The sequence below is a fragment of the Aethalodelphis obliquidens genome, unplaced genomic scaffold, assembly GCF_003676395.1.
Source record: "Aethalodelphis obliquidens isolate GAN/ISIS:26980383/991018 unplaced genomic scaffold, ASM367639v1 scaffold131, whole genome shotgun sequence".
NCBI lineage: Eukaryota > Metazoa > Chordata > Mammalia > Artiodactyla > Delphinidae > Aethalodelphis > Aethalodelphis obliquidens.
Genome location: NW_020838075.1, coordinates 735,711 through 762,303, shown reverse-complemented (window position 1 = coordinate 762,303; position 26,593 = coordinate 735,711). Strand labels below are relative to the sequence as shown.

The 26,593-nt window shown below is 47.5% G+C and overlaps 1 long non-coding RNA gene and 3 pseudogenes across 1 annotated transcript; 3 read left to right on the top strand and 1 right to left on the bottom strand.

Moving 5' to 3' along the window:
* The first annotated feature begins 6,128 nt into the window (after positions 1-6,128).
* LOC113616132 (protein PBMUCL2-like) lies at positions 6,129-9,128 on the top strand (annotated as a pseudogene).
* A 164-nt stretch (positions 9,129-9,292) lies between these two features.
* LOC113616183 (uncharacterized) lies at positions 9,293-11,131 on the bottom strand. The gene is made up of 2 exons (XR_003431243.1): positions 10,872-11,131; positions 9,293-10,218 (listed from the first exon to the last, which is right to left on the bottom strand). It is a non-coding gene; the product is annotated as an uncharacterized LOC113616183 (long non-coding RNA).
* A 1,861-nt stretch (positions 11,132-12,992) lies between these two features.
* LOC113616178 (bolA-like protein 2 pseudogene) lies at positions 12,993-13,373 on the top strand (annotated as a pseudogene).
* Positions 13,374-18,176: 4,803 nt separating this feature from the next.
* Positions 18,177-26,104, top strand: LOC113616130 (MHC class I polypeptide-related sequence B-like; annotated as a pseudogene).
* The last annotated feature ends 489 nt before the right edge of the window (positions 26,105-26,593 follow it).

Sequence of the window (26,593 nt, the reverse complement as noted above, 5' to 3'; positions counted from 1 at the left end):
AACTATGGTTTTCTCTGGGTATATGCCCAGTAGTGGGATTGCTGGGTTATATGGTAATTCTATGTTCAGTTTTTTAAGGAACCTCCATACCGTTCTCCATAGTGGCTGTGTCAATTTACATTCCCACCAACAGTGCAAGAGTGTTCCCTTTTCTCCACACCCTCCCCAGCATTTATTGTTTCTAGATTTTTTGATGATGGCCATTCTGACTGGTGTGAGGTGATATCTCATTGTAGTTTTGATTTGCATTTCTCTAATGATTAATGATGTTGAGCATTCTTTCATGTGTTTGTTGGCAATCTGTATATCTTCTTTGGAGAAATGTCTATTTAGGTCTTCTGCCTAAATTTGCAATATTTATGTTAGTCCAGATAATACTAAGAAAGGAATAGGTAAGGGGAAGAAAACCTATATCCCAGCAGAAGAATAGAGTCACAGATGAGGTGAGAGTATTTAGGCATCTGGGAAGCCAAGAGCTTGGTTGTTATTGGGATGGAAAATCAGAACAGGTAGGAAAGAGGCATGAGATAGAGGGAAAAAGCATGGGCCTCACCTTAACTCTGATTCACTAAGCAAGGAGGTTGGGTCCCTTCCTGGAATCCTGGGAGACCTTATCTCCTCCAGCTACCTGTGGCTAGTTCTCTGCCAGGCCAGGTGCCAAGGTCATGTGGGATCCTGTGCCTGGTGGCTCCAAAACTTCTGTGTGCATGAGAATTACCTGATAGTGAAAATGCACATTATTTCCCCTCCCAAACTTCCCCTTGTTATTTGTCCCCTGGAAGAAGGGTACAATTCTGTTTGGAGGGTAGCTCAATATATACACATGGGCCCTTCAGCTATCTCTTTTATATTCTTTATCTGAAGAGTATCATGAATAGTTAGAGAAGGATTAATACCTGTGACCTGGGTCATGTGACTCCCCAGGTCATGTGACTTAGAATGTGGAGTAGTATATGGGTTAAGGGCTGGCTCTCATGTCAGGCTGCCTTGGTTTAAATCCCTGTTACATGACCTGCTAGCTCTCTAACCTGGGACCAGGCTTAATTTCTCTAAACCTCAATGTCCCTATCTATATAATTGGGTAGTAGCAGTTCCTACCTCATGGAGGTATTGTGAGTATTTGAAGTACTGATTCATATGTGGCACTTAGCACAACACCTGGAAACAAAATTTCCAGTGGAACTAATCAGCCATCCTTCCTTAATAAGCTGTAACTTTAATGTTAACACTACAGCCACCTCCCTTGGATCAACCACACTGTCCAGTGGAACTAACACAACAGCTACTATCTCCAGTGTCACCAGCACAAGTACTGCTCCTCCAATGAAAGAGGAAAACCCTAGCGGACACCTGAGGCCGTGGGAAGTCGTGCTAGTTACCCTGGCCTTGGTTGCGGTGGCTGTGATTCTCCTCACTGGACTCCTCTTCCATTTCATGAGTGCCTGATGTATAGGAAACCCTTTTTCTGAGGGAAAGAGAGCAGGCAAGTGAGGAAGGAACTAAGCTAGAGAGAGCAGAGTCACTGTGGGAGTAACAAGGATGAGAAAATCAGGAAAGACAGAAACAGCAGGTTAGAGTCAGCAAGACAGAGAGTCAAAAAGCCAAGACATATTCAGAGGAAACTGATGAGGGGAAGAAGGGGACCAGAAGAAGTAACGAGGAGGGAGAGAGCTGGCAGGAGGGGAGATGCTTGGGATCGGACAGCACTGAAGAGGGGGGCAAGACTCTGAAGCTATTCAGCCTCTTGTTTTCTAGAGAAACTCTCTGTGCCTAAGAAACCTCTTCAACGTAGATCTCTTACCACCCCATGGCCATGCACTCACGGCTGTTATGAAATTCCAGAAGGGTCAAGGGCCACTGTAACTGACTGCAGAGGAGAGCTGTCTCCTCCTGCAGCTATGGAGCTGACTGCGAGACACAAGTGGCCTGAGCATCCCTGAAGGCAGAAGCATCACCGTCCTCGGGGGCAGAGAGGGAGCTGACCCGGATTGCGATTCTGAGTGTCTGCCCCTCCTGCCCCCAGGGCTGCTCCTCTCAGCTCTGCTTCAGCCTCTGACAGTCCTGTGACTGAATTATTAAATAAATGCATCTAATATATGCGGAACCAGACTCTGTGGGTGTGTGTTTATTTATCACTGTGAATGGAGGTTCCTTATATCCTAAAGACCCCTCTTCCCTGTGTTCTCCCAGCTCTCAAATCCCTAGAGTGAAATCCAGACTTTATATCTGTCCCATTTTCTTCCCCATTCTATCCCCATTCCCTGAAGGCCTCCGGGCTGACGGAAGAATGGACTCAGGAAAGATGGGGGAAGGCAGATGCTGGACTTCACAAGTTTGTGTTGCACAACAAGAAAGTCTATGCAAGATTAGAGCACAAGGGGGCTGGGGAGTGATCACACCAGTTGTGAAGCAGAGAAGGTCTTGCTAATGGGGCTGTACCCAGGCGTGGCACATTCTCTGGTTTCCTGGCCACACAGGTCTGCTCTTCACTGGGAAGACAGGTGTAAGCCACCTCCTTTCTCTCCTGCACTCCTGTGGGCTCGCAGCCCCAGTGGCAGTCCTGGGCAGGGAGAACGTGCTGCGAGTTTCTGCAAGGGCGGGCCCAGCCTGTGCTGCCAGGAGCCAGGCTCTCAGCAGTCCCTGAAAAACCAGGCCTCAGAACAGGTACAAAAAGCCTGTGTGTCAGCACTGGACTCTTGCTGAAAGTCAAGCCCTTGTCAAGGGTTCTGGTGTCACTTGCTCATCACGTACATTTGCTGATCCTTCCTTAGGCAAATGAATCACTCACCTTTGTTTCATCAACTTGGCCCTTGCCATGGTTCTCATAGTCTGGGCCTTTGCCAGAGCCTTCTTAACAGGACCAAGGCCATTGATGTACCTTTTGCAATACTATTAACAAAACAGCTTTAAACAGCTCTACAGAAGCCAAACGCAAAAGAGAACCTACGGTATGATTCCATCTGTCTGAAATTCTAGAATAGACAAAACTAATCGACAGTGACAGAGAGCAGATCACTAATTTCCCACAGGGGTGAGAATTTTTAGGAAGGGGGTACATTCTGGATGATAGAAATGTCTTATATCTCGGTTGGGCTGCTAGTTACACAGGTAAATAGACATCTGTCAAACACACCTAACTGACTACTTAAGACCTGTGCATTTCACTGTCTGTAAGCTTATTTAAGAAAAAAGATTTAATAGAAATGGTTGATTCCAGGGCCTGGGCAGAGAAAATCCAAAATGAGCATGGGGCATCTTGTGATGCCAAAGTGGAGAAAAGTACTTTGAAAAAAGGATGGGGAATATTAAAAAGGCACTGGAGCCAGCCTGAGAGAGCTCACAATGGCCAAAACTTGAGCAACAAAATAAATTATGATAGTATTATATCAAAACCCACAGAACACAATAAATACCTGTGAGTCCACACTGATGTAAATAACTGCACAAATAAAGTGGGGAGAAGGCACAACTTTCCTTACAGAAGAATTCCAATTCATAAATATAGAAGGAAGGAGGGACAAACCCACAATAATAATAGCTGCAGGCAAGATGCGCCAATGGTTGCCAAAATTAGTGCATTAAAGTTTAAGCAAAAATAGGATATTTGCATAGTCTCAATACCCCTCCCCAAATATTTAGTAATTACAAAGGGACAAATAATAACTTTACAGTGGAGAATTCTTTCAGACACCACCTTAACCAAGTGACCAAGGTTAGCATCACAGTGATAAGGCACGTTGATACCACGAGCTCCCTGATGTGCTGCACTAAGAAGGGAACATCATCTCAGCAGTATCCTTGCCAATAAGTCATGACCCTGATTTAACCACAAAAACAAATTAGTGATAAGAAATCAAACAAGACAAAGCAAGAGAGAGGCATGGACATATATACACTACCAAAGGTAAGGTAGATAGCTAGTGGGAAGCAGCCGCATAGCACAGGGAGACCAGCTCGGTGCTTTGTGACCGCCTGGAGGGGTGGGATAGGGAGGGTGGGAGGGAGGGAGATGCAAGAGGCAAGAGATATGGGAACATATGTATATGCATAACTGATTCACTTTGTTATAAAGCAGAAACTAACACACCACTGTAAAGCAATTATACTCCAATAAAGATGTAAAAAAAAAAAAAAAGAAATCAAACAAACCAAAGTTTCAGGGGAATGTAAATTGGTGCAGCCACTATGGAGAACAGTGTGGAGGTTCCTTAAAAAACTAAAAACAAAACAACAACAACAACAACAAAAAACTAAAAACAGAATCACCATATGATCCTGGGCATATATCCAGAGAAAACCATAACTGGAAATAATACATGCACCCCAATGTTCATTGCAGCACTATTTACAATAGCCAGGACACGGAAGCAACCTAAATGTCCATCGACAGAAGAATGGATAAAGAAGATGTGGTACATATATACAGTGCAATATTACTCAGCCATAAAAAAAGACTGAAATAATGTCATTTGCAGCAACATGGATGGGCCTAGAGATTGTCATATTGAGTGAAGTAAGTTAGACAGAGAAAGACAAATATAATATCATTTACATGTGGAATCTAAAAAAATGGTACAAATGAACTTATTTACAAAACAGAAACAGAGTCACAAATGTAGAAAACAAACTTATGGTTACCTGGGGGGGAAATGTCTCGGTGGGGGGCGGAAATTGGGAGACTGGGATTGACATATACATACTACTATATATAAAATAGATAACTAATAAGGACCTACTGTATAGCACAGAGAACTCTTCTCAATGTTCTGTAATGACCTATATGGGAAAAGAATCTAAAAAAGAGTGGATATATGTATATGTATAACTGATACACTTTGTTGTACAGCAGAAACTAATGCAACACTGTAAATCAACTATAATAAAAATTTTTTAAAAGAAACAAAGTTTCAGGACACTCTATAAAATATTGATACTCTTCAAAAATGTCAACATCATGAAAGACAAAGACAGAGGAACTGTCACAGATTGGAGGAGACTGAGGGGACCTATAAATAAATGCCATGTGGAACCCTGGATAGGATCCTGGAACAGAAAAAGGACATCAATGGAAAAACACATGAAATCTGAATAAATTCTGTAATTTAGTGAATAGTATTATGCCAAAGTTAATTTCTTAGTTTCTATAATTGTATAAATTTTATAATTTCTCTGTACTATCTTTGCAACTCTCCTATAAGTCTAAAATTATCTCAAAATAAAAAATTTTACAATAAAACAAAACAAAAAGCTTTATAGATCTATACATGAAAAAAGGTTAATTTCATTATATGCAAATTGTGCCTCCTGACTTAAAAATAATATCTATTCCTTATGATAGTCCTTTAAAATATATTCATTAGTTATATTAAATACATACAAATACCTTCTTAATTCATCTAAATAATATTTAATCCACTCAAATAAAATTAGTAGTTGAAGTAATCAATTAAATTTGGTAAACCAGCCATTCACTAAGTTGACTTTCAGGGAATCAGCCGCCATCTGAGAGGGGAACGTGGTTCCAGCCGTCCTGTAATTCCCGAGTTCGTCTTCCACTTAAGAGGATACTGGGAAAGAGGGAGGCCCCACGAATGGCAGGGAACTTCCTGACTCTGAATGAAAACAAGCAGCTATAATTTTCTGGACAATCTTGAACGATGCAGGGGTGGGAATCCGCAAAGGAAGGAATATGGGTATTCTCATTCCAAGCCCGATGGGACTCTTGGAGGTGAACTAATTTCATCTGGTCACTGAGGAAATCTTGGTGGGTTGAGGGCATTCAAGTAATAGCAGCAAGGAGATGAATCTGCAGGTAGGAGATGAGCCACTGACAAGGACTTGGGTGGATGACTGAGAGAAGAGGGCAGTTCTAAGATAGAGATTGGGGGACCTTCCTGGTGGTCCAGTGGCTAAAGCTCCATGCTCCCAATGCAGGGGGCCGGGGTTCAATCCCTGGTCAGGGAGCTAGATCCCGTGTGCTGCAGCTAAGGTGCGGCGCAGCCAAATTAATAAATAAACATTTTTAAAAGATAGAGAGATTGGGTATTTCTCCCCCCTCATCAACGTTCCTCCTTTCTGTTAAGGACCAAGGTGCTCTGTGCCCTCTGACATCTAGCCCTCTTCTCACCATGCACTACCCCCCAGGCAGGCCTGCCAGAAACCCTCCTTGGTCGCCCCAACCTTACCACTCCCACCTGTGGAAAAGGAAGCCCAAGCCCCTCCCTGAGCACTGAGACGTTGTGTGGTGGACAGCTTTCATCTAGGGCTCTGCATCAGAAAGTGATGCCACCCACGCTGACAAGTTTGATCCCCTGTTATGCTCAACTCTGGGCTCTGGGCAGAGCCAAGATCCCCTTCTTGCACTTATGACATCTCTCTTCTGCCCTGGCCCTACTCTGCAACAAATTCTTCTTCCCTTGATTGACAGAGAGTAAAGAAGCAGGCTGTTCCTCCCTGAAAGAAGGAAGGAAGACCCAGGCATCCTGGATTCCTTTGTAGCAGCACATATGAACCCCACAGCCACTCTGTGCTTAAGGAGAAGGAGAGATAGAAAAAGTAGAGAGAAGGAGGGAGGAAAAAGCATCCTGGGTTCCAGCCCATTTGGATTCTCTTGAGATGAAAAAAGAAAATGTGCTGCCTCATCCCTTCTCCTGATGCTGCTTCTGTTCCGGTGTTTGGAACTGGGTGAGTGAACTATTTTTGGAGAGAAGAGTGCAAAGGTTCCCCAGGGTCTGGAGAGGTAGGGGCCGGGATCCCTGGAGAAGGAACCTCTTAGGACTCAGGCAGGGCCAGTCTTGAGAGAAGGTGTGGAATAGGTGAGACACCCTTGGGGAGCTCCACACCCTGGTACCTACCCCCAGTTCCCTGTCACAGGGGAGTAGGTTCCGATGGTCCTGTTCATTATCTTTCTTACATCCTCTTTTAAGGAAATGTTCTGCTTTTCATTATTTAGACCTTAACTTTCTGTATTTCATCCCTCCTTGGGAAATGAAATATTTGAGCCCTATTTGGGAATCGGCAGCAGGTAGGGGGGAATTGTTTTGAGCAGAGGAGCCGAAAACCCCAAAATTTATGCCATGTGGGCTGCACTTATTCATAAGGATAAACACTCTCAGTCCTGATGCCCTGCAGGTGGAGGTGGTGGGAGGTGGAAAGATCCATCTCTTCCTTCTACTTATACCCAATTCAGTGCTTCTATCAACCCCAACCAGACCACATCCACAGCCCCTTGTGACTTCTCCTACCCTCAAACCACCTTGAATATTACCTGCCCTCAATCTTGACACTTTGGCCCCAGATCTGACCCAGGAGCTGCCTCATTCTAAAACATATACCAAGCCACGACCTGAATTCAATCTCTAATAAAAATCATGGCTCCTGCCTCACTTGTTTACCAGAGACCCAGGCATAACTGGATGAGAGGTGACACAAAGAAACATGGAGTCTGAATACCCGGGATACTGAAATACCAACCCAGGGGGAAGGGAGGTTTGGAAAGAGTCAGGCTTACTTTTCCATGGAAAGAGACCAGAACCACCAAGGGCAGAATCAAAGGCTGGGTGAGAAGATCTTCTAAGGACATGACTTAGCTCTGGGTACTCCATATTGTAGTGCATGTTGTAGAATGTTTTATCAGAATTAAACCTAAAATATCAAATGATCCTTAGCTCAAATAAATAAAATCACATTATATGGGGAGAAGTGTCATTTGAATGCGCAAGATACTTGTGAAGAATAGTAAGCAGGGCTTCCCTGGTGGCGCAGTGGTTGAGAGTTTGCCTGCCAATGCAGGGGACACGTGTTCGCGCCCCGGTCCGGGAAAATCCCACATGCCGCGGAGCGGCTGGGCCCACTGAGCCTGCGCGTCCGGAGCCTGTGCTCCGCAACGGGAGAGGCCACAACAGTGAGAGACCCGCGTACGGCAAAAAAAAAGACTAGTAAGCAAAGCAGATGATGCATCAATGATCCACATTAAAAGAGATTATTTTTGAGTAGGAATAAGCCAAAATGTTTCCACTAAAGACCCAGAGACCAGCCCTGAAAACTCTATCACTTTTGACCCAGAGACCACTAAGGATCATGTCACTGAGGGCCCAGGCACCACAGAGGACTACACCACCCCAGACCCGGGCACCACAGAGGACTATACCACCCCAGACCCAGGAACCACGGAGGACTACACCACCCCAGACCTGGGGACCACAGAAGATTATACCACTGAACATCCAGACACTAAACCAGAGGGAACAGATTCAGTAACCGCAGTGAAACCCCCTGGGCTCCTGACACCCATCAGAATCCCCTTCATTTCCCTGCCACTGCCACCACTGTTGCACTCTTTGTTGGATTCGGCTTCCTAGTGGTGAGCACCTGGCTCTGAAATGTGCAGGACATTATGGGAATAAGGGCACCTGAGGAGGATGAGGTGGGCAAGGGGAGCTGAGGCATAAGAAATTGTCAAAGGCGAGGAAACGTACACAGAGAGAGCTCTGCAAAGACGCAGAGAGACACAGAGATGGAAAGAAAAGGGGCAAGAAGCATAAAAATTGAGGGCAGAACTGAGGGACAAAGGAAGGTGTGAGAGACAGAGGGAAAAGGAGAGAGGAGAGAAGGGAAAGACAGTATGGAGAGAGATAAAGCAGACAGAAAGAGGAGCATGAAAACACAAATATAGTAAGACATGGTGAGAGCTGGAGTGAGGCTTAAACTATTAAATAAATACAGATGTAAAACTTTGGAAATTTTTATAAGATGAGAAATTGGTCGGGTAAGAGAAGAGGAGAAAATGGAAACATTTTTGGACATCCACTCATGTCAGAAATTATGTTATTTTGTATTAACTACTACCCACTCTGGAATTCTGCAGAAGATTTTTTTAAACCAGGATTGGGTAGGTTTTTATGAGCAGGGCTACTCTGTCTTGGAGAGACAATGGGTGACAGCTCTCAAAGGGGGGCTCTAGGTGTTTTTCTGTCTCTCAGGGGCCTTGTTTCTAAAAAGGGAGATAAAAGGACTCCATGCCAACCCTGTGACTTCCTCTTGCTGACTTTCAGTCTAAAATCCAAGCCTTCAACTTCTGGCCTCTGCTGGACATGGAAGGGCCGGCCCTTTGGGGCCATCCTGACTGAAGGATGAAGTGCATGTTGGAATCTCAGCAGGGGCGCTTACATGATTAGCCAGCTCATGCAGGTCATTAAAACCTCATTCATTCCTGTTGGTCACTGATGCCATTGTGCACTGACCTCTGCCCCAAGAGGCAAACCCACAGTGCAGGATCCATTTGTAAGTGTGATTAAGCCGAAAGTAATGCTTTATTCAGTTGAAGTGTTCAGTATAGTTCCACCAAAAGCACACCATGAAACTAGGGCACTCTGAAGGATGGCTAAGAAAAGGAAAAAGGGGATGAAGGCCTTCATATGTACTTGACACACGCATGAATCACGTTCAGTATTCATCAGTAGAGGGAGGCCCTTCTGGACTTCACTGTAATCACAAACAAGTGGCTTTTTGATCATGTGCCTCGTGATGAAAAGTCAGATACTCTCGCTCCAGGTTGGTGGAGCCTTTTCTCACTCCAAACCAGGACTCTAAGTCCTGGCAATGGCACCTTCTTAACCTCTTATAGAGACTAAAACCGAGAGATGATTCAAAAGACTCAGCGTACAGAAAGTAAGAGGAAAGTTTGTATTACCAAACTTGCTAAATTTTTAACTTTTAAATATTTGACCAAAAAAAGTTTTTAAAAAAGAATTATCTGTATTTCCATCCCTCCCCCAATTCCACTGATCAAAATAATTTTATTTTTCCTATATTACTTCAACATTTTTGGAAATTGTGTATCTTTAGTGGTATCAGGATCTGAAGAAAGTGGTAAACAGGAAGGAGCCATAGAGATGAGCTGAATAGATCTTTATAGATCACAAACCACCAGGACCAAGAGAGGAACCAAGTCTTAAAAACAAACCACTTTCTTTCTCCCTAGGAAAATTGTTTCCTTCATCCATTAAATCCATCCACCAGAGTTGTTTATCATCCCCATGCCATGGATTGGCAGGCACCATAAAGAGGATCCCAGCAGTGGCTACAGTTGGTTCTAGAGCAAACCAGACTCCTCAGCCTGTAAAGGACCATGAAGTATGATGTGTGTTGTCCTCAGGCCTCCACTTCCCTCCCCCAGTCTGGAGCCCTGGAATCACCAGATGAGGAAGGTGGCTGGCCCTGGGAATAAACATGTTAGGGACACTCAGAATGCCTGTCTTCTCTGAGTATCACCTAATTCTGGCCGTGATTACGCCCTCAGGAAAATTGCCTTTACTTATCTACCAGGTTTAGTCATAAAAACTATTTGGGGGAGATACGTACAATTCAAATATAAGAGATATTCATTAAGTATTATCAAAGAAATAAAGCAAATATTTGTTCCAGTCTAGGTCACATATCTAAATCCATTCATTTAACAACACAGTTATTAAGTGCCCAGCAGGGGTCAAACACTCCATGCCTTTTTGTCTGTTCATCTCGGTCTGTCTAGCTGAGGGATACAGGTTTCTGTTCTCTCGAAAGCACCACATCCAAGTCATCCCAACACCCAGGCCAAAAGACCATGTCTACAGGAGGTAGCCCACTGGTCACTCATCAAGTATGAATTGAGTACCAGTTGGACTAGAGGGAAATTCAGTCTCAGTTCTTTTTGCTGCTTCCACAGATCCTGGGGTTGTACATAGGATAGTGGCATAAAGGAACATAGGATAAGGGAAACTCTTAAAGTCAACTGGCCCATACTAATTACCCCCAAGACACCCATGTCCCTCTGGGTCAGCAGTTCTGCCAAAAGTGCAGGGGCTTTGCTGAGTCCACCTCCCTCATCTTACCATGTAGCCTCCATCTCCAGAATGTGGCCACCTCTGCAAGGTGCTGCTAGGAAGGGGGGCATGGTTCCTGCCTTTAAGGACCCACAGAGAGATGCATGGCCATCTGGTCTCTGGACAGTACTGAAGGTAGAAAACGACAAGGTGAAGATGCTGCAGAAACATCCCGAAGGAAAAAAATGAAGCCTTAAAGAGTAAGGGAGGAATTCCCTGGTGGCGCAGTGGTTGGGAGTCCGCCTGCCGATGCAGGGGAGACGTGTTTGTGCCCCGGTCCGAGAAGATCCCACATGCCGCGAAGCAGCTAGGCCCGTGAGCCATGGCCGCTGAGCCTGTGCTTCCGGAGCCTGTGCTCCGCGACGGGAGAGGCCACAGAACTGAGAGGCCCGCGTACCGCAAAAAAAAAAAAAAAAAAAAGAGTCAGGGAAATCCCGCCCTTAGTCTTGGAATCCTGAACTACAAGATTTGGTAGTTGGCTTCCAAGTCATATTACTCATCATACTCATTGTGACACTTATAATTTGCTACATATATCTATGTGTGTCATCTATTTAGTGACTGTATACAGCTCACTCCAGCATGTGAGTCCAGCCACACTCATCTAATCCTCCTTTCTTCTTTATAAAGCCCAATGTTTAGAGGATGTCTTTCTTTAGGTATTGTTAAAGGGCAGTACAAAATCCAAGTGACCCCAACTGGCACCTGCTGTTACTGTGCTGCCCAGATTGAGGAAACTGAGCAAGCACACCCCTTAAAGAATTGTTCCCGAACAGGATTTACGCCCATTTGTCACCTCTCACAAAAATGTCTGCGAATGCACATTCCCGTCCAGTCTCCCATCTTTACAAACAAGAATGTTTGGTGAAGTTGTCCAGCAATAGTGATTCAACATTCTCCTTGCAAAGGAAACCATAAACAAGACCAAAAGACAACCCTCAGAATGGGAGAAAATATTTGCAAATGAAGTAACTGACAAAGGATTAATCTCCAAAATTTACAAGCAGCTCATGCAGCTCAATAACAAAAAAACAAACAACCCAGTCCAAAAATGGGCAGAAGACCTAAACAGACATTTCTCCAGAGAAGACATACAGATTGCCAACAAACACATGAAAGAATGCTCAACATCATTAATCATTAGAGAAATGCAAAACAAAACTACAATGAGATATCACCTCACACCAGTCAGAATGGCCATCATCAAAAAATCTACAAACAATAAATGCTGGGGAGGGTGTGGAGAAAAGGGAACCCTCTTGCACTGTTGGTGGGAATCTAAATTGATACAGCCACTATGGAGAACGGTATGGAGGTTCCTTAAAAAACTACAAATAGAATTACCATACGACCCAGCAATCCCACTACTGGGCATATACCCTGAGAAAACCATAATTCAAAAAGAGTCATGTACCAAAATGTTCATTGCAGCTCTATTTACAATAGCCAGGAGATGGAAGCAACCTAAGTGTCCATCATTGGATGAATGGATAAAGAAGATGTGGTACATATATACAATGGAATATTACTCAGCCATAAAAAGAAACGAAATTGAGTTATTTGTAGTGAGGTGGATGGACCTAGAGTCTGTCATACACAGTGAAGTAAGTCAGAAAGAGAAAAACAAATACTGTATGCTAACACACATATATGGAATTTAAGAAAAAAAATTCATGAAGAGAACCTAGGGGTAAGATGGGAATAAAGACACAGATCTACTAGAGCATGGACTTGAGGATATGGGGAGTGGGGAGGGTAAGCTGTGACAAAGCGAGAGAGAGGCATGGGCATATATACACTACCAAACGTAAAATAGATAGGTAGTGGGAAGCAGCCACATAGCACAGGGAGATCAGCTCGGTGCTTTGTGACCACCTAGAGGGGTGGGATAGGGAGGGTGGGAGGGAGGGAGACGCAAGAGGGAAGAGGTATGGGAACATATGTATATGTATAACTGATTCACTTTGTTATAAAGCAGAAACTAAAACACCATTGTAAAGCAATTATACTCCGATAATAAATAAATAAATAAATAAATGGTTGTCATCAAAAAGAACACAAATAAGTGTGGCAGGCGTCCGAGCAGGGGTTCTGTCCCTGCTGGGCTGCCGCCCCCGTTGGGCTGCCACAATGGAACTCGGCGCCGAGTACCGCCGGGAGAAGCTGCAGTGGGACCTGGGGGTGGAAATGCAGGACATGACTCCCAGCCTTTGTGCGTCCAGCTTCCGGTCCTGGTGGTGTCGGCCAAGTTCGAGGGGAAGCCGCTGCTTCAGAGACACCGGCTTGTGAACACTTGCCTAGCAGAAGAGCTCCTGCACATCCATGCCTTTGAGCAGAAAACCGTGACCCCAGAGCAGTGGACCCGTGAGCAGCAGAAATAAGGGACCCAGACCTGCACACCTATTAAATTATGAATCAGACCCCCACCCCCACAGAAAAAGAACACAAATAACAAATGTTGGCCAGGATGTGGAGAAAAGGGAACCCTTGTACAGTGTTGGTGGGAATGTAAATTGGTGCAGCCTCTTGTGGAAAACAGTATGGAGGTTTCTCAAAAAATTGAAAATAGAAGTACCATATGACCCAGCAATTCTACTCCTGGGTATATATCTGAAAAAAACAAAAACACTAATTCGAAAAGATATATGCATCCCAAAGTTCAGAGCAGCACTATTTACAATAGCTAAGATATGGAAGCAACTGACAAAGGTATCAGTTGGATACAAAAGTATCCAACAGATGAATGGATAAAGAAGATGTAGTACACATATACAATGGAGTATTACTCAACCACAAAAAAAGAAAATCTTGCCTTTTGCAACAACATGGATGGACTTGGAGGGTATGATGCTGAGTGAAATAAGTCAGAGAAAGACAAATACTGTATGCTATAACATATGCGGAATCTAAAAAATAGAACAAACTAGTAAATATAACAAAAAAGAAACAGACTCACAGATATAGAGAACAAACTTAGTAGTTACCAGTGGGGAGAGGGGCGGGGGGAGAGGCAAGATAGGGGTTAGGGATTAAGAAGTGCAAACTACTATGTATAAAATAAATAAGCTACAAAGATATATTGTACAACACAGGGAATATAGCCAATATTTTATAATAACTATAAACCTAAAAATTGTGAATCACTATGTTGTACACTTGAAACTTATATTGTACATCAACTACACCTCAATTCAAAAAAAAAATAGTCTCATCTTAAAAGTTTCAATTCAATGGGGCTTCCCTGGTGGCGCAGTGGTTAAGAATCTGCCTGCCGGGCTTCCCTGGTGGCGCAGTGGTTGAGAGTCCGCCTGCCAATGCAGGGGCCACGGGTTCGTGCCCCAGTCTGGGAAGATCCCACATGCTGTGGAGCAACTAAGTCCATGCGCCACAACTACTCAGCCTGCGCTTTAGAGCCGGCGAGCTACAACTACTGAAGTTCATGCCCCTAGAGCCCGTGCTCTTCAACAAGAGAAGCCACGGCAATGAGAAGCCCGCACACCGCAACGAAGAGTAGCTCCCGCTCAGAGTGGCAGAGTGCAAGTGGAAGAGGTGGAGTTAAACTCGGGTTTTCATTCACTGTTTACCTCATTAGAGCTGAATCTCAAGTGATGAATAACTGCTCAGCACCCTCCTCATAAAACCTTTATCCTTCAGCTTTTTCTTCTCTAGGCTTTCAATGACAGGTCCTTGGACCTAGCCTTTAATCTGTTTTGAGTTTTGAGCCAAGCAAGAGAAACCAGACACCCTCCCCATTCTTGGGGAGCCCCCAGCCTGAAAACGAATTTTGGACATGCAGACACAAATAAACCCATCTGTATGTACAATGAACAGTAGGAAATGTGTCATCAGTTTTGACATTTATGGCATTAATTTGCCCTGACAGGTGCATTCTGCTTTTTAAAATATTTGCAGCATCTCAGGCCTCACCCTTGAAAGAATTTGAAGACGACACAAGCAGAGTTGCTCCATTTTTGGCTTACGACCCCACCCAAGAGTTTTTAAGGCAGCATCCCTGAATCAGGGCAGCTTCAAGGTATTTTTGATTTTCTCCACCCAGGAGAGTTTTTCAGCTCCTCTGCTCTACCCATGGGAGAGATGGTGTGTGATGATTCACTTAACCAGCCATCAGATCTTTACATAGGACACATATGTCAGTTACTATGTGTGGCTCCGAGGACACAGTGGAGAGCCATATAAACAGCTTCTGCCTTCAACGTGCCTGGCGGAAGCTCATGGACATTGCTGTCATGTAGATGCAAAAGTTATGAAATATTTTAGTGTTCTACACCCTCTTTGGGAACCTTCAAAAAAACTCATGGAGCTTTCAGCAGTGACATTTACCATCGGTCATGTCACCATATGGGGCAGCAAGCAAAGTGAGGTACAGGTGCACCCCTGAGCAGAGGCATTTTCTCTCACACTGAGACCACAACAGACACATTCTTCCTTGTTCTGATTAGTATTCACTGCTTGTGTTTAGCTGCTTGCAGTTGATACCCGATTTGTGAATGGAGCTGAAGTATAACGCATCACTGGATACTGGATCACAGAGCTGCAAGTGTTTAAAAAGCAGAACTCACTAGTGAAGTCAGACAAATAACATAAATGTCAGGATTGATGAAAACTGGCATTAGAAAAATTTGGATGTGGTAAAATTGTTACATTGACATGAATGAAGATTTAATCTGAATACAGAGCTAGCATGGGAAAAGAGATAACGGGGGGGCGGGGGGGGGGCGGGGGGAATGCAATGAAAAGAAACTGTGGAGACAAATGGCCTGAACAAAAAGAGGCTCCCAGACTGCCTGTATCTTCCTGATTAAATGTCTTGATGAGCCCTCTAGTGGCAACGGCTGGGTAGTGGTCCTCTGAGAGATGAGCCTCTCTTGGAAATTGATCGCCTAGAGTATCTCAAGGGAAGTTGGCTTGCATTACCATCTCACAGTGTCACACACCAACTCCCTCCTTGTCTTGCACTTGCTGGGCACTGAGCACAGCATACGTCCACATATGTCTTATAATTTATAAAATATGATAAGTGACTTTTGGTGAGTCGCTTAACATTTCTGGAGCTGTGTTTCCCTACTTATAAACAGCTACACCGTTCATTCATTTACCCGTTCATTCATTCTACACATATTTACTAAATGCCAGCTCTGGGACAAGCATTGACTTCAGCACTGAGGCTACAGTAGTGAACAGGTGTCCTACCTTTGTGGGGTTTTTGTTCTAGTGACTGTAGGATGTCTGATGATTTTTGCCACAAATGAGTTCCTCCTTTTTTGACCATAGATGAGTTACAGACTGAAAACAGACACCAGAAAAGAAAAAGTCAAAAAACCTGGGTTCCAATCTAGTTCTTCCCCTTCATAGAGTGTGTAATCTCTCTCAGCCTTAGTTTATCCATTAATTAAGTGGGGTTATTATTGTCTGTCCTGCCTAGATCATTGTTAAATCAAGAAAAAGCTATATTTTTTCTCAAACTACATGTAATGACAGTCAAAACAGCAATGCAGCTGTGGAAACAGTGTCCATGGCAACCAATGGTCCAGTCATTCTTTCCTGTCCCTGGGTCAAAAAAGTTCCAGAGTTTCTCTTGTCATTTTCAGGTGTTAAGCAGTATTGTTTTATATACATAAATGTCTAATCCAGAATAATTTGTCGCCTTCAGGTGTTAAACAGTATCATTTTATATATATATGTATATATATATATTTTTTTGTATACATAATAGATATGTATTATATTTGCATATATTTGTATATATATTACAATTTGTATATATATTTGTACATATGTATATATATTTATGTGTATATATAAATATGCTATATATATACACAAATGCTATATATATAAATGTTTTATGTGTATATATATACAAATGCTATATATATATAAATGCTATATATATAAATGTTTTATATATATATATAAATGTTTTATATATATATATATATATACACACAAATGCTAAAGGAACATCCCAAGAGGCACCTATGTGGGACAATAAGGGATCAACAGGTCCAGACTGAAACAGGAGTTTGGGGCCAAGGCCTCAGGAATAAAGAGAATTACTTCACCTGGCTACAGAAGTCTATGTCCAAGAAAAAGATAAAATTGATTAATTGTCATGCATTTGAATGGAGAGGAAAACTACACTGTTGAAGGAGAATTTGGTGACAGATTAGTGATAAATTTATATACAAGCCATTAAAGGAACACCAAATATATCTACATTGTTCTGGCTGTCATTCCATAAGGCTCAGCTGAGAACTTGCTCCTTCAGCCCTTCTAAAGATTTCAAAAGCTCCTAACAGCCTTTGTAAAATCCCTTCCTGTTTAATAAACCTAGAATAATCTCTAGTTCCTTCACTCAACCTTGACTGATACAACTTGTTATTAAAAATAGGAAGATAAAAGCCAACTGAGTATTGAAATGTTTGCAACTAGCGAAAGAGAACTAAAGATTGGGAAAGTGGTAATAAGGACCACAGCTTTTTGTTATAAGTCTTGTAGGACCTTCTGCCTTTTAAAATTATATACATGTATAAATTTGGTAAAAATTTAAAATAGTCAAATGAAAAAAACACATTTAGGAAATAATATACAGTAAGACATATACTGGGTTTAAAAAATAAGCTCCACCATCCATGCAGACTGTGTTGTTTCTTTAAAAGTCGTGTCTGAAACATTCCCACATCTTGGAACATTTACAAATGTATGATAAGTACACCTCTCCTAAATGTATATGCCTCTCAGTTTTTCCTGACAACATATTACAGGTTGTCTTCATTTATCCCTTTCCCCTGGTATCCTGAGATTGGTATCCTTACACTTTTTAGTGAATGCGGCACCTCACATTTCTAGCAGATATCAAATAAATTTCTGGGCCCTATATTCTCCACCTTTCCATCTACTGCTCTCCTCTACACCCTGCAGAAACCCAAGGCTTCCTTAGCTTCGTGCCAATGAAGCAGCTGCGGTCACAAATAAGCTTGTGCCTGTGGGGACCAAGGAGATTCAATGTATTTTCAATCCCCTCAATCTTGGTTTGTGCCCAAGAGAAGGCAGCTGCTCTTGAACTTTCAGACTCTCAAGTGACTCAACTCTCCAATTCCCAGGGTTCTGCGTATACCCTCCTTGATGTCATCTTCCAGACCGTGCCAGATGTTGGGCAAGTCTTCAAAGTTGACTTAATCAAGATCTAAATCCCAAAATCCTCCATCAGTCACCTATGAGCTCCAATGGCCCTGCTGGGGTCCTGAGGGAGATAAGTGTGAAACATACTCCAGGCAAAATCACTCTTTAAGGATGGTCCATGGGAATTACTCAGAGCCCCCTCCTGCTGGTGAGGGACACTTCGCCCGTCTTTTGAAGGCCCAAGAGTGAAGGACTCATGGGACATGTGACAGGGCATGGTGAGGCGGGCTTCTACACAACCGTGCCTCTTGTCTAGGCAAAGAGTCATTGCGATTAGACATGTTCACTAATCCAGCTTACTAAGGTCAGAAGCCACAATAGAGTTGGGGCCAAACCTCAGGAATAAAGAGTCCCTTTTCCTGGAATGTCCTCAATTTCTCATTAAGGACATTTTTTAATGTCCCTCCTCCTCCTCCTCCTTTTCTTCCTTTTCTTCCCCTCCCCCCACTCCTCCTCCTCCTCCTTCTTTTCATTTTGCAATAATTCTAGACTCACCAAAACAATTACAAAAATAGTTCAGATATGTCCCACACAACCTACAGCCATCTTACCCCAATGAAAGCATCTCACGTACTGTAGTACGTTGCCAAAACCAGGAGTCAACGCACTTTTTTTCCTTGGGTAGATTTGGTACTTGAAACTCCAGAAATGTCTTTCCATCATGACTAACAAAACAGGTTTATAGTTTTCAAGGTGCTGCCCTTTGAAGAGGAAGTGCTTTGAGTCCAATCCAAGCCAATGCTTGAGGCACAAGACTCTGCAGTTTTCTGGTCTAGTTTGTTTGTGAAGAGCTGAGATTCGCTGGAGCATCAAAAAAATGGAAATGTTCCTGCAGATTGTCACCAGAGAGAGCAGAACTGATGGATGTTAGAAGATAATCCGGGATGGGTCCTCAGCAGCGGGGAGAGCTAAAGGGCCAATGCAGGTGGTTATTGGAGAAGTTATCTGGATTGTTTTTAATGAGAGACATTTCTCACCTCAATGGGTTTCCTAATGAGTTTAGGTGGTGGGAAACATCATTAAAACAGAAGAAACATCAGTATTTTCCAGGCCCTGAGGGTAATCCACCTACTTTTCCCGGATGAAGTCCCTTCTGAAGAGATATACCATTCTCTTTTAAGAAGATGGGTGCAGAAGCCCAGGAATTCAACCCGCGGATTTCCCTGGTGGTCCAGTGGTTAAGACTCCAGGAGGGGCGTTAGTCTAAGGGGTCCCTGCGGAGAAGCCCCCAAGGCAGCGAGCTGAGGGGAGGCCCCGTTTTCTCCTCCGTCATCCTCATCACGGCCTCACATCTCAGCCTCAGCGATAGGCCCTCTAGAAGCTGCCACACAAACGATAAAATCCCCAGGTCCTGGGGCAGCACAGCTAAAACCCCTAAACCGCTGAGGGTGAGAGTGGAAGGAAAGAAAAGGAGAATAAGGAGAGCAAGCGAGAAGGAAGAAGGCGCAGCGGCGAGGAAGGAGAAGCAAGTTGCAAAGGAACGGAGCAGGGCCGGTCAGTGAGACGACCACAGGCCAGGAGGCGGCATCTCCCGGGGAGAAACAGCGCCGCCCAGCTGTCCAGCTCCGTGCGGCTTGCCAGGGCTTCTCTTTGTCCTGCCGTTTCCAGCCGGCGCTGCCCTTTCTGTGCTCCCGGCTACCGCCGCTGGTGAGTGGCGTTCATTGAGGTCCTCAGCCGGGAGCCTGGGGCGGTTTCAGGGTCCGGGTGGGATTCGGTGAGCGTCGCGGGGACCGTCTCACTTGCGGTGCAGCGGGGTGGGGAGTGGGGGCGGGGGAGTGGGGGGAGTGGGGGGCGGGGTGAGGTCGGGGAGGGGCCGGGAGCGGCTCGCGGCCTGTGGCCACCAAATAACGTTCCGGCTTTTCAGTCTCTTTCCGACTCCCACCCTCTGCTCCCCCTGCTGCACCCGCCCTCCCTGCTTTCCTCTTCCTCACACATCCGCGTCCTCTGACTGCCCTGGGTGGGAAGGCTGCCCCCAAGCCCGGGTTGCTCCCGTCAGAGGCGATCAAGGGCTCTTGGAGGTCCGACGCTCAGGCGGCCACTTCCCACCGGTGTGCGGGACGCCCTCTTAGGCCCCTGAGCGCTGTCCTCTCCTCCTGTTCTCAGCTCTGCCCTCTTCCCGTTTCTGGCCTCGGGAATCAGGGGGCTTCCAGGCAGGCAGCGCTCAAGGGCCTCAGGCCTTGGAGTTGAGGGTCTCTTTCTAGTGACTGGAGCTCTAGGAAGGGCCCAAGGGCCCTGAACCACACTTCCTACTGCTGTGGGCACCGTGGCCGATCCTGGCTTTCACTGAGGGAAGCGACAAAAAATGTTTGCACATATTCAGATACAGAAAAGTCATTCTGTCTTATACATGAACTAAGTTCAATTTTGGGCTAAGTAACTTGCCTCTTTGTGGCCTGTCAGACATACATTGTACATCTGCTTTAATTATTAAAGGAAACGGCACATTGACCAGAAGTAAAGAATCTCCATGTTAAAAATAAAGATTCAATGCCCCTCTTCTTGGGACTCCAACGCTAGTTCACCTTTGATGATAAGACTCCTTTCCCAGGCGCCAAGGCCACACTGTATGTGCTGCACGTGTATGTGCTGCAGCCCTGACTTGTTTAATGTTCTTTGTTCTGACAAGATATAAAAGCCTGTGCTGTGCTGAAAACCCTGCTGGTTCAGGGCTAGTCCTTAGTTTGGCTCAAATAAAACTCTTTTCTATTCTTATTATAGATTGTTTATTGATTAATTTCATTGACAGAGTGAATCTGATGGCTTTGGGGCCTAGATTCTTCCTGTGGTTTCTATGGTCTCTACTCCCTCCCTCCTCCCTTACTTCCCCCCTCCCCCACTCATGTTCACTCTAATTTTCTGCTGTGCCCACGTACCCACCCCTGATTCTCTCCTTGCCTCCTCCCCTGCCATCTCTTGCGCCCCCTCAGGATTTGTCCTGCCCCTTCCTGCTGTCCCCTCCTCTCTACAGTTCTCTGATCCCTTCCTAGGGCGTCCTCACCCTCATCCCCATTCCCACCACAGGTCCCTCTCTTCCCCTCATGGGTCTTGACCTGCAAGGACCAGACACCCGCATGGCTCCTACCACCCCCCAGCTTTCACTAACCTTACATTTCTGGGGATGACTTTTGCCCAGGGGGACTTCCCTCCCTCATCACTACCCTATTTTCATCACCAGGGGGAGCTCTGCTGCTAATGATAACTGGGCCTTGAGCACAGTGCACAGCCCCTGTGGGATGACCTGTCCCCTGGTCTTGGCACCCATCCTCCTACCTCCACCCCAGTGCAGGCACCTGCTCTTGGCCCTCGTTCAGAGTGGGCCTTTCCCCCAGCACTGCCCCTTCCCCACTCCTGCATCCTAAACCTCACCCTCTTGAGACCTCCACTCTCTAGGCCTCAGGTGCTGGACTCCACTTGCCCTGGTCCCTCTGCACCTACCCTCATGGCACGTTGCCCAGCTTCCACTCCTTGCCTGAGTGCCTGGGGCCATCGCCACGTTCTCATCAATCACAAGCCTCCTCCCAGGAATCACTACCCCATCCTCACCCTCAACCAGAGCACCCCTCCTCTCCTGTCTTCACCCTAACCCAAGGTCCCCCAGAGTGACCCCTGAGGCATGCTCATCCCCTGCCCCCCAATCCACCCTCACCACTGTCTCCTCTGCAGCCCCTTGCCCTTCCTCCCTCCCCAATAGGAATACTACCCTTGGTCCAACTGCCCACCTCCTTGGCCTTCATCACCCTCTCTTGGGTTCACTGACCCCAGTGGGCTCTCACTACCTCAACCATGTATCCAAAATCCTTGTTGATGCCACTTGGTCAGTTGGCCTTTCCCTACAGGGGGTCTTCCCCCAGCCCTGCCCCTCCTGTGCTGCCTGCCTGACCCATGCCCTCTGTGGAGGTGTGACCTGCCCCCAACCACTCCCACCATGCAGGTCCCTCCCAATGTGCACCTTGGCTTTCCAGTTCTATTTTCTCTTGCCAACCCTCCTTCTAATTCTCCATGACTCTTGGGCACATGGCACTGACTCAGGCCCCCAACACCCACCTCTCCCAGGGGACACTGGCAGGTCCAGCCACCTCCCCACCTGGGGCCTCACCATGCCTCTTGCACTCTGGGCCCAGACTGCTTCACCTCCACCAGGGGTACTGGCCCACCTTCCACTCTCTTAGGGCCACAGCCCAGCCCCTCAGGGCCCTCTGCCTCGTGCCTCACCCTCCCTTGAGCCCACCTTGTCCATGATGAGCCTGCCCCACGGGCAGCAGCCCTCGCTCTCCATCTCACCTGACCCGCCTCTGACCAGGGATGCCTCTGATCCTGGGCCTGACACTGCCCCTCCCTCCCCTCTGACTCCACCTCCCCTCACCCTGGTCCTCCTGCCTCTCCCTTGCCCCCTGCAGGCCAGCCTCTCCCCTTGGCCTCCTGCCTGGACCCTTAGGGAGATGGTGCCTCCCTGTCCTGGCACTTGTCCTGCATGTTTGCCCATCTCCACCCCTCCCTCCACTCCTCAATTCCCCTCTCCTTCCCTTCTCTTTTTCTTCTTTCCCCTGTGTTGGAAAAATTCTCATTGTGGTCCCTTGTACATGTGCATGTTCTGCATCCTCAGTCCTGGAGCAGGTCAGGACAGCAGAACTTGTCTGGTAAACATTTGATGTGCACTTGTTTCCGGAAAGCTCTTTCATCTGCGGTTCCCCCTTCCCCAGGATCACACAGTCTTCATTACAACCTCACGGTGCTGTCCTGGGATGGATCTGTGCAGTCCAGCTTTTTCGCTGGGGGACACTTGGATGGCCAGGCCTTCCTGCACTATGACCGTGAGACAGGCAGGTAGAACCCCGGGGGCTGTGGGCAGAAGAGCTGGGAGCTGAGACGTGGGACACAGAGTCCAAGGACTTGACAGAGACGTGGAAGGACCTCAGAGAGCTTCTAGCAGAAATCCTGGCCCTGCAGGAGGAGAAAGGAGGTGAGAGTGGGGAGGGTCCGAGAGTGCTGGGAGGCCTTTCACTGGATTTGGGGGCAGGGGCCAGAGGATAGGGGTCTGTGAGTTCAGCAGGGGGGTGGCCGTGACTCAGCAGCCCTGGGAAGACATGAGGGGAGCAGGGAGGGGGCCCTCTGGCTGGAGTTTCTCACTTGGGTGTGAGGACAGAGGGACACGGGGACTGGAGGAGTCACTGCTGGTGGGGTGGGATGCAGGTGTGAATTCCCTCCAGGAGATCTGGGCTGTGAAATCCGAGAAGACAACCACGCCTGGGGCTTCAGGTTTCGCTACTATGATGGGGAGCTCCTCCTCTCCTGTCACCCAGAGACCCACGGATGTACAGCGCCCCAGTCCTTGGCTCGGAACTTGGCCATGGAAATGGAGAAGTCCTGGGACACAGATGGCTTTCAAAGCAAGTATTACCAGGCCCCCGTGCAGGGAGAGCTTTGTGGAAGACTGCAGGGCTATCTGGAATCCTGGACAGGCTTCAGGGAGATAACAGGTACTGCTCCTGGGCCAGGGCCCTTCCTCTCCCCCAGACCCCTAGAGCCTCCCCGCTGTGACTCTGCACACGGAGACCCTTCCTGTCCTCTGGGTGCACATTTGCTCTGCTGGCGTGGTGTCCTGCAATCTCCTGCTCCATTAAATCCACTGTAGAAAGACGGGCAGGTGGGGAGGGGAATGAACCGCACCAGTGACGATCATCCAGGGGAGCAGTGGGCCCTCCGACAGAAACTGGACCAGGGAAGAGGGGTGTCAGGCAGGAGAGGAAGCCCCTAGACCAGGGTGGGCGCCCCTGGCTCCCAGCCTGCCCGTCCCAGAAAGTTCCCTCCTGGTCCCCAGGAGCCCACCCTGCACGGCCCCCTCCTCAGCATCAACACGTGGATCCAAGAGAGTGAGGCCCCATCCCAGCCGCTCCTCCTGCCCGGCTGAAGGAACGGGGCCCCAGGGTGCAGAGCAGACTTGGAGCAGGTCTGCGGTGGACGAGGGCTCAGCCAGAGGTGGAGCGTGTTCTCTCCGTCTCCCTTAGAGGGAGCAGGGCTTGGCCCCAGGCCTCACTGGCTCTGTGCTTTCTCCCACAGGGCCCCCAGCCGTGAACGTGACCCACAGCCAGGACTCAGAGGGCACAGTCAACCTCACATGCTGGGCTTTCGGCTTCTTTCCCCAAAATATCTCCGTGGCCTGGTTTTGGGATGAGGAACCCATGAGCCAGGAGGCCCAGCGGTCTGGGGGTGCCCTGCCTGATGGGAACGGGGCCTACCGGACCTGGGTGACCAAAAGTGTTCCCCAAGGAGAGGAGCAGCGGGTCCAGTGCCACTGGAACACAGCGGGAATCACAGTGCACACACTGTGCCCTCTGCTGAGCCTGGGGTGATCCTGGAGGGGCTTGTGACCCTGGATCAGAGGCCAGGGTCAGGGAGAGGAGAGCAGGCCTGTGGCTCTGGGGTGCCTGGGTTATATATAATAAGTCCCTCTCTCAGGAGAGACCCTGTTGCATCAGAGTCAATAGTGGACCATCCTGGGTGTTGCTGCCTTTGCTCTTGTTTTTATCATCGGGCTTTGTGTCCTTTGCTACTCGAAGAAGAAGAAGAAGACAGCATTAGCTGTGGGGAGCCCAGGTGAGAAATCTGGGCGCGGGTGGGGATGGGAGGGGCTCTGCCTGGGATGTAGGGTCCCCCTCGTGTCCCTCTGCACAGATGTGAGAGGATGACAAGCCTCTGTTCCAAGAGTTGGACATTGGGGTATTTGTGAGGGGAATGGGAGCCACGTCTGCTCTAACCCCTTGGTTCTGCCTAAAGCCAGGGCCAGGCTGGGGCCCTTAGTGTCCAGCGAGGCCTCTCCTTGCTCGGGTGAGACTGGGCAGCAGTGAGGGTTGCAGCTCCTTTTGTTCTCATCTCTTTTTCTCTACTCTCAGGCTCACCAGGGCTTGTCTGGGGAGCATGTGTTGGATCATGTGCTGGTTGGGAGGGTCTAGGTGATCCTGGAATCAGAGGGAACCTGAAGTAAAGTGTTTGTGACCTGGTGAGGAGGGGTTAAAAACTGAGGAGGAATTCAGAGGAAAGGTGATTTCCTGTCTGCATTTCTCTCCCCCAATTTTTCGCCAGTATTAAGAATCCAAGTAGAAGAATCATAAGGCTCAAACTAGGGTTCAGTGGATGGTGCCAGAGCCCTGCCTGTGATGCTCCCTTGTGAGGCCCCACCTAGAAATGTTTTGCAACCTCTCCAGTTCCTCCTCCATGAGCTGTCTTCTGAGTTTCGATTCCTCTGGGTCACCCCCAGCCTGCATCTTTCTCAAGTTCCCATCACTTGCCCCCATGCTTGCTGGGATTTCCTTCATATGGAGGAGTAGTGAGCAGATACCGCTTGACCATTTAGGGAGAGGAGACCAGCCAATCCTTGGACACCTGGGGTCACTGATTTTATCTTACCTCCAGGTTCTTTCCTGTCCAGCCCCTCAGGACACAGTCCAAGGGCTCTTTAGAGGAGGGCCCTGGGTCTGCGTTCTGTGGCCTCACCCTGCCCTCCCTGAGCCAGTTCCCTTGCTCACGGTGGTCACTGCCCTGTAGATTTGGACAAGGGGATGGTCACACTGATTTCCCCATAATCAGGTTGCTTGAGGGGAGAGGAAAAGAGCAGCAGAGCTTTGTGTTTGGCAAAGAGCAAAGGCAGAGCGTGGAACAGTGAAAGGGTGGCGTGTGCAGGCTCAGCTCCTTCTGTTGATGCCACCTCTTTGTGTCACTGGCGTGCTTGGGGACGCGGTTTCTCATCCACGAGCCTAATTCCCTTATCATTTGGCCTTCAGCCTGGGCATACAGGGATGGTTAGTCACCCTGCCCCACAGCGAGAGGCTCTGTCCATGCAACACCCAGAGCGGGGGACCAGGCAGCTCTGTAGTTGCTCCTGTTCTCACCTGGGGCACCCCCGACCCCTCCCCACCCACCCCACCCTCTCCCTGAGAGAGGGACTTATTATATATAACCCAGGCACCCCAGAGCCACAGGCCTGCTCTCCTCTCCCTGACCTTGGCCTCTGACCCTCCCAAGGTCACAACCCCCTCCAGGATCACCCCAGGCTCACCAGGGGGCGCAGGATGTGCACTGTGATTCCCGCTGTGTTCCACGTGACACTAGACCCGCTGCTCCTCTCCTTGGAGAACACTTATGGTCACGGAGGTCTGCTGGGCATGCCGGCACATGGGTTCCTCATCTGGAAACCAGGCCACTGAGATATTCTGGGGAAAAAAAGCCGAAAGCCCAGCATGTGAGGTTGACTGTGCCCTCCAAGTCCTGGCTGTGGGTCACGTTCATGGCTGGGGCCCCTGGGGGAGAAAGCACAGAGCCAGTGAAGCCTGGGATCAAGCCCTGCTCCCTCTAAGGGAGACGGAGAGAACACGCTCCACCTCTGGCTGAGCCCTCGTCCACCCCAGACCTGCTCCAAGTCTGCTCTGCACCCTGGGGCCCCGTTCCCTTAGCTGGACAGGAGGAGCGGCTGGGATGGGGCCTCACTGTCTTGGATCCACGTGTTGATGCTGAGGAGAGAGTCTGCTTGGGTT